We start from the raw sequence: 9,070 nt of genomic DNA on the forward strand, positions 1-9,070 counted from the left end.
TTTTAAAGTTTTGGTTTGCTAAAAAATCAGTTATTTGCACAACTCTAGAAGGGATTCATCAGAGTCAGGCCAATTCTTTATTATTCCCAGTTTCTCCCCAGCTTTTTGGCCCCCTTTCGTCTTCAGAATGATACAAATGCATGGAGCTGGGGGTACAGAATCTGGCCCATAACATTTACTAACTTTCATGGTAACAATGCAGTCTCTGAGAAAATGTTATTGATTTAATCAAGCAAGTCACTGCTTGAACAAAATACATATATATTGCCAGACAGCACTATTAGTTTTTTAGGGCATGTCCACACTAGGAAATTATTTCAAAATAACTTATTTCAAAATGACTCCCGAAATAACTATTTTGAAATAAGTTTATTCCCCAAGGAAAGTAGGACTTGTTATTTTGAAATAACCAGCCCCTTATTTTGAAATAATGGGTTTGATAGTGTGAACGCTCTGCTTGTTATTTCAAAATAAGGGGAGCCCTAGACCAGGGCTCAGTTAGGTAGCTTACACTTAATCAAATAATTGCAGAGGGATAGCTGTGTTAGTCTGTAACTTTAAAAACAATGGTAGCCCTGTGGCACCTTAGAGACTAACTAAATATAAATATATACTGACATTAACTTTTGTGGGCTAAAAACACTTCTTCAAATGAGCTGGAGTTTTGTCCACAAAAGCTCATGATTCTCTCTCTCTCTCTCTCTCTCTATATATATATACATTTGTTAGTCTGTACAGTGTCAAGGGATGCTCCCTGTAAATCAAATAGAGATAACACAGGATTGCATCTAATATCCAAAGCTGAGAATGAACATTACTTTTGGAACTAAAGATTAAAATCAGTGCTTAAATTCAAGTTTGTTTGCTGTACTATTGATTTAAAACTAATATTTTTTACTGAAAAATCACTAATGATCAATTTCCATGTCCTCAATCTGTATGCAAGGGAAATGGCTGAAGAGATCCCTGATGATATCAGCAAAAGGAATTTTATTAAACTAATTTTGTGTAATGTTTCAAGAGCACCATCTTGTGGTTTTCCCTTTGCACAACACATTTTAGCTTTAAGAACTCTTTAATACAGCATTAATTGCTAGGAAGGGAAATTTTAGTCTTACATTAGTGTTGCCTTTCTAGGATCTTTCATATCTCTCAGTCTTAAATTGATTTCTTCTCCTGCTATGTGATTTGACAGGCAGATCACACCTTTGGTCCTTGTTGAAACATAACTGCCTTTGTAACTTTCCTGGAACAATCATTTCCAAAGCTATGAAAGACTAATTTTTTTTGTTAGTCAAAATATTTCAGCATGGAAAATGTAAGCCATTTGTAACTGAGCCATCAGCTACTAGCAACAAGTCTGAAATATAGATTAATTCAGCAATTTCTTAGAAATACTCTATCAAATGAAGGTCAGAATAGATTATGGAACACTGAAGGGTCAAAAAAAACCCAAACCAAAACAAAACAAAACAACCCACCAAACTGATCAGGAAAGATTTTGGCTGGTGTTTCCTCCATGTCAATCTCAAGAGTGGGAGTTGCCCAGCAGGAAAGATCATTTCTCACAGGTGGATTACATTGATGGCATGGATTCTGAGGAAATAGGTTCCTCTTTCGAATTTTTGTCATTTTTCACTGCCGCTGGTTGCTGAGGTTGGATCTTTAATATAATTGTCTTCTTTGAAGAAGATACAGGTCTGTCTTTTTCCTCAATCTCACCAGGACAGTTCCCGCTTCATTTGGTAACAATGAAAGAGCCAACCACAACTTTTCTTGCTTCTTAATTTCTTTCAGTTTGTCTCTCAAGCTGAACCTGTAACTAACTGAGGTAAGTACAAAAGCAAGCTATTCCGCTGCGTAGGAAAGATAGAAAATATGGCAAAAGACCACCTTGGCTTAACCACGAGATCTTGCATGATCTAAAAATAAAAAAGGAGTCATATAAAAAATGGAAAGTAGGACATATTACAAAGGATGAATATAGGCAAACAACACAGGAATGCAGGGGCAAGATTAGAAAGGCAAAGGCACAAAATGAGCTCAAACTAGCTACGGGAATAAAGGGAAACCAGAAGACTTTTTATAAATACATTAGAAGCAAGAGAAAGACCAAGGACAGCGTAGGCCCACTGGTCCGTGAGGAGGGAGAAACAGTAACAGGAAACTTGGAAATGGCAGAGATGCTTAATGACTTCTTTGTTTTGGTCTTCACCAAAATGTCTGAAGGAATGCCTAACACAGTGAATGCTAGTGGGAAGGAAGGGGGTAGGTTTAGAAGATAAAATAAAAAAAGAACAAGTTAAAAATCACTTAGAAAAGTTAGATGCCTGCAAGTCACCAGGGCCTGATGAAATGCATCCTAGAATACTCAAGGAGCTGATAGAGGAGGTATCTGAGCCTCTAGCTATCATCTTTGGAAAATCATGGGAGACAGAAGAGATTCCTGAAGACTGTAAAAGGGCAAATATAGTGCCCATTTATAAAAAGGGAAATAAGAACAACCCAGGAAACCATAGACCAGTTAGTTTAACTTCTGTGCCAGGGAAGATAATGGAGCAAGTAATTAAGGAAATAATCTCCAAACACCTGGCAGATAATAAGGTGATAGGGAACCGCCAGCATGGATTTGTAAAGAACAAATCATATCAAACCAATCTGATAGCTTTCTTTGATAGGATAATGATTCTTGTGGATAAGGGAGAAGCGGTGGATGTGGTATACCTAGACTTTAGTAAGGCGTTTGATACGGTCTCGCATGATATTCTTATCAATAAACTAGGCAAATACAACTTAGATGGGGCTACTATAAGGTGGGTGCATAACTGGCTGGATAACCGTACTCAGAGAGTAGTTATTAATGGTTCACAATCCTGCTGAAAAGGTATAACAAGTGGGGTTCCGCAGGGGTCTGTTTTGGGACCGGCTCTCTTCAACGATCAACGATTTAGATATTGGCATAGAAACTTTGCAGATACCACCAAGCTGGGAGGGGTTACGACTAATCTGGAGGATAGGGTCATACTTCAAAATGATCTGGCCAAATTGGAGAAATAGTCTGAGGTAAACAGGATGAAGTTTAATAAAGACAAATGCAAAGTGCTCCACTTAGGAAGGAATAATCAGTTTCACACATACAGAATGGGAAGCGACTGTCTGGGAAGGAGTATGGCAGAAAGGGATCTAGGGGTTATAGTGGACCACAAGCTGAATGAGAGTCAGCAGTGTGAGACTGTTGCAAAAAAGGCAAACATGATTCTGGGATGCATTAACAGGTGTGTTGTAAGACACTAAAAGTCATTCTTCCGCTCTACTCTGCACTAGTTAGGCCTCAGTTGGAGTGTTGTGTCCAGTTCTGGGCACTGCATTTCAAGAAGGACGTGGAGAAATTGGAGAGGGTCCGGAGAAGAGCAACAAGAATAAATAAAGGTCTACTGAATATGACCTATGAAGGAAGGCTGAAAGAATTGGGTTTGTTTATTTTAGAAAAGAAAAGATTGAAGAGAGACATGATAGCAGTTTTCAGGTATCTAAAAGGTTGTCACAAGGAGGAGGGAGAAAACTTGTTCATCTTGGTCTCTGAGGGTAGAACAAGTAATGGGCTTAAACTGCAGCAAGGGAGGTTTAGGTAGGACATTATGAAAAAGTGCCTAGCTGTCAGGGTAGTCAAACACTGGAATAAATTGCCCAGGGAGGTTGTGGAATGTCCATCTCTGGAGATATTTAAGAGTAGGTTAGACAGTATTTGGTCCTGCCATGAGGGCAGGGGACTGGACTCAATGACCTCTCGAGGTCCCTTCCAGTCCTAATGTTCTATGATTCTAAGTAACTCCTCTGATCAAGTGAGTTTTACCCAGGAAAGCTCATCATGTAATATATTTGTTAGTCTCTAAGGGTGTGTCTAAACTATACCCCTCTGCCGACAGAGGGATGTAGATTAGGCAAATCGCTATTGCATATGAAGCAGGGATTTAAATATCCCACGCTTCATTTGACTAGAAATGACCACTGCTTTTTGCTGATGTGACACTTTACTGGCAAAAAGCGGCAGTCTAGATGGGGATCAGTTGACAAGGAAAGACTTTTCCGACCGATCCCTTATGCCTCATGCGACGAGGTTTATAGAATTGGTCGGAAAAGGCTTTCATTGTCGACCGATCCCCATCTAGACTGCCGCTTTTTGCCAGTAAAGTGCCACATTGGCAAGAAGCGGCGTCCATTTCTATTCAAATGAAGCACGGGATATTTAAAGCCCTGCTTCATTTGCAATAGCGACGTGCCTAATCTACATCCCTTTGTCGGCAGAGGGGTATAGTTTAGACACACCCTAAGGTACCACAGGACTGTTCCTTGTTGTTCAAGTTACAGACTAACACAGCTACCCCTCTGAGACTTTCTCCGGATTGTAAAGGTTAAAAGCTTAAAACCTTTTCTAACCATTAAAGGGATAATTTATGTCAAAATCTTAATTAGGGCACAGGATTATCTGCCTATTCATTTTATTTCTATTATTAAATCTTTGATATTGGGGTGGTCTGGATTCTGGGGATAAGTTAGACTCACAGGAAGTGTTTGACTTTTTAGTTTACTCTTTTGGAGGAGGCTGAATATTCATGTGATTGAGGATTATGGAATTGGTTTCACCTCTTTCAAGTGTCCATTCTGACAACTGACACTCTGGGATTGAAGCTGAGAATTTTGGAAAATAGAAGCCATAGAAGAAGCAGTGTCCCATGAATTGGGATAGAACAGTCTCTAGACATAGTGGTGCTGAAGAAGAGCAGATGCATCGAGCCAAATCCTCATACGTGCTTAGTCGTTGCTTAGTTAAGTGTTGCAATGCCTGCCTCCTATAGGCCCTGCTGCCGAGTGGAATCCACAAGTTAGGCACCCAAGCTTCTCAAACAATTCATGATGGGGGTTAGATTGCTAAGGACTTATTTACATGATGTCAAGCTCACTGATGAAGGAAGGGGGAGAAAGGAGACAGTTGTCCCAGGGCCTAGTGATGCAAAAGGGCCCAGGGCTCCTGACTTTTAAAATCTCCATTGGAGTGCTGCATGCTGTGCTCCAGGCAGGGCTGACTGCCCTGGACCGTTCCTTCTTCCTGAGGCTCCACCCCTTCCAGGAGTGCAGAGCTGTCCTCACACCTTGATCTGGGGCCCAGCACAGCTGTCAGCTCCCTTGTATGATGTATTAGTGCACATCAAATGGCTGGTAAATTCTAGTGCAGTGCACACCAGCATGTTGTGCACTAACCTGTCCATATGAACCCTGCTGGCTCTCATTAAAAGTTTACTAGTGTGTGCTGACATAGCACTGTGAAACTGAACCACATCAATACAGACTAGGAACTTTTAATGGAAATCAGCAGCCTCCACTTGGCCACATTAGCACACATGAGTAGCTAGACACTAGGGCAATAAGGAGACTCAAGCACACTATGTCTCTGAGAGGCTTTGAAAATCAGTTTCATTAATGCCCCAGCACTGATGTGACAGGTATGTATGTGCGCGCTAGCATGTGGTAAAATTCACATCCCAGTTGGTGGGCACTAACACACTGTGTAGACAAGCCCTAACAAAGGAATCCTCAGAATCCAGCCAACTGAGCAGGGAGCTGCTAAAGTTAGGCAGGAAAAAAAAAATTCTGAGAAGGGCTTATGCATCTAAGCTGCTAACTGACCTGGTTGGTGGGTTAGATAAGCACAGTACACTGCTTGGAATTCTCAGCCATGAACCTTCTCCTGAAATGAGACACCTAAGCCAGATCAGATGTTTAGGTAGTCTAAGACAAAATTGCATATATCTCCTGATCACTCTCAACACCTCATGCTTATCTATATTTTCACTTTCTGGCTGTCTTCTTGAGTGCCATGTTACCCTCAACCTATCAGGGTATGGCTCTTGGAGAAGGCTTTCATTTCCCACAGCTTTGATTGCTACACAGTGCAATTGTAAGCTACATGTCCCTGTATTACCAGGCCCTTAGTCCCTGGTTATTTTTTACTATTTATTGCTCTCTGTTCAGTGTTTGTTAGCTAATAAAAATACATGGATTGAAGACAAGAGGATCTTTGTTCATTGTGTACACTATGGTTGGTGGGGGGTTAGTTTACAGTGCAGCACATGCAAAAGAAGGGGACAGCTTGGTAAGGAACAACACACATAAGTAACCTCAGTGTTGGGGCATTCATGAAACGGATACTACTCCTCAACATCCTCTTCTTATTGCCCTGACTTCTCATGTTGGCAGCCAGGTGATCTGCCTCAACCCACCACCCCTACTGGACATTTTCCCCCCTTTATTTCACAGATATTATGGAGCACAGAGCAAACAGCCACAATGGAAATATTGGTTTTCCTGAGGTCTAACCTAGTGAGTACTGTAATCTGTACCAGCAATCCTTTAAAAAGCCTGAAGGCACATTCTACCACTATTCTGCACTTGTTCAGTCTATAGATGAGCTGTTCCTTACAGCTGTCCAGACCACCTGTGCATGGCTTCATGAGCCAGGAGAGGAAGTGTCCAAGAATAACTATTGGTATTTCATTGTCACCAATGGCAAACTCTGTTTGCAAAGGAAGTTCCTTCTTGCATCTTCCTGAATACACATTTCCCAGCCCCTACATAGATTAATTTTCCTGGCTACCCACTCTGAATTTATTCCTGGCTGGATAGTAGCAACCTGGAATTGCAAGCTTCCATGGGACTATCACCATTAACTTCTCAATTGTCAAATCAGGTCTCATTTTGCACATTAGGGCTAGGAAAGCAATTCACAAAGTTCCATGCAAGTGGCCTTATGCGTTCCAAAGTTCTGAATAAACTGTTCCTTACCCCACAGCTGCCCAATCTGGCAGTCCCATCATGTTGTGTTTATTTCCCAGGTCCAGAAGCAAAGTTCAACTGTGTCAACGTGCCCAACTGCCACCAGCACATACAAATTGTTCCATTCCATGGTTTCCAGCATGCCTGTTTGTGTGTCATTACAGAAGTGGCTCCTGGCTAGGCTCTGCAAACACTACAGGATAATGTGCAAGCTATTTGCAAAGCTCACAGCAACAGTGTACAGTTAAGTGGGGTCCATACTTATCATTCTATGGCATCTGCACAAGTAACCCAGGATTAAAAAAAAGATGTGAAAACGATTGGTTGCCATTGCTTTTAGAGATGGAGGGAGGAAAAAGTACATGATTACATGTACTCAAAACAACCCGCAAAAATGTTTTTGTCTCATCAGGCATTGGGAGCCTAACCCAGAACGCCAATCAGCACCAGGAACTGTTGGATAACTGCCCACAGTACATCTCCATGGGTCGATGTGAACCCTGGTAGTAAGGGGGCACTTTACCAACTGAATGTGTGTAGTGAGGACATGCAGTATTAACTTTGTAAAATTGGAAACTTCAGTAAATTCAACCTAATTTTGTAGCATAGCCTTAGTCTGACATGCTTTGGGCTTCTGGAGCTTCAGCTTGAGCTAGGGATCTGAGCTGCTCATTATCTGTGGACCACCAACAGGCTAAGGCAGCTTTAAAAATGCCAAGTGGAGGAATCTTAGGCACCTATGCAATTTGGTGGCAGCTGAGTGGCTGTTCCAAGAATGACAGCGGTGCCTAAATGTACTTGGACACCTAAAGTAGCGGACAGGAACCTAAATACCTTTAGGATCTGGGTTATTGCTTCAGGTGAAACCAGTAAGCCAACTTCCACAGTATTTGAAGGCATTTCTGTTACCTGTCTGAGAGAAGCTTCAGGGAACTGAGAGCAGAGTTGCATTATGTATACCTTGCAGCCACAACAGTCTTACCTTAAGAACAGCTTGAACTAGGACTTCCTACCACTTCAGAAGCAATCTATACTGCTCTACTCATCTCCTATATAGTATGATTTTACACTGCCTCTGTGCTTGTGTCCACAAAAACAGTTTGGAACAACCCTTGCTCCTCATCAGACCCCAGTGTGTCTGGAGACACTGTTTGCACCTCAGAAATTTTAAGCTTAAAACTCAAATAAAACTAGGGTCTAGAAAAGGATCTAGAAAGCTTTTGAATAGACATCTGAATGTTCTGCCAAAAAAAAGTCAGGCTTAATGGTTGGCTCTGGTGGCACAGAGATCTATAGAAGGGAAAGTCCTATGCCTTGGTCAGTGTCCGTTCTGTAGAAAGTGTTACAACTGTGAGAGAGTGGATGCAACAATATATATTTATAGTCATAAGCTTTAAACTAAAACTCAATGTATCATCTTACAATCATATGAAAAGCAATTACTAAAGCACCTTATCTTTTCCAGTTCTTGGCAAAGGATATTGGACACTTCCCCTGCCCCTCCCATAGGGCTATCCCCCTGCTAACACAGGTCTTCCCTTAGCTAGAAAAACATTCTACATTACTTAAAGCTCCACTTGTAGAAGCACTATGACAGGCAGGGTTCAGACAGACACTGGCATTTTAATCATATTTTGGCTGTGCTAACCAACATTGGACAGCAATTTACATGATAGAGGTTGCTCTGCACTACTACTCCCAACATGGTTGCAAAATTAAGAAAAAAGCTGAACATAGACCAAGTCAAGATGCAGCATTCTGAGAGCACTCTATGAAAAAGCACTAAGAACAGCAAGATTTGGCTTCAATGTGTCCTACTATGCAGCTGAAATATATCTTCTCAGACTGTAGGCACCTGCAATGGTTGCCAAAAATCATGTATTTACATTTGGCAGCACAATTGATCTGCTGTTCTGTTTCAGATCCTGTCTTTAAACATGACAGAACAGCAGTGACATGTTGTCTAGAAAATTAGGACCACAAATTCTTCAGTCTACAGTAGACCTTCCATTGACATGGGCTTTTTTCTTGAAGTGATGAGCATTCACTTTCCCTTATTTTTCATTTGCAAATTGCTTGAACAACAGGAACAAATTCAATATGAGTCGTACATAAAAGGGAAAGGTTTTTGGTTTTTGTATAAACAAACTTTTAGGAATCAGAAATCTCCAAAAACATTAAACTTGAATTTACGTTAGATTTGGTGATATGATGAAACAAACAAGAACATCTACATTAC

The sequence above is a fragment of the Pelodiscus sinensis genome, chromosome 3 (genome assembly GCF_052426305.1).
Source record: "Pelodiscus sinensis isolate ZL-2025 chromosome 3, ASM5242630v1, whole genome shotgun sequence".
In the NCBI taxonomy this organism is placed as follows: domain Eukaryota; kingdom Metazoa; phylum Chordata; order Testudines; family Trionychidae; genus Pelodiscus; species Pelodiscus sinensis.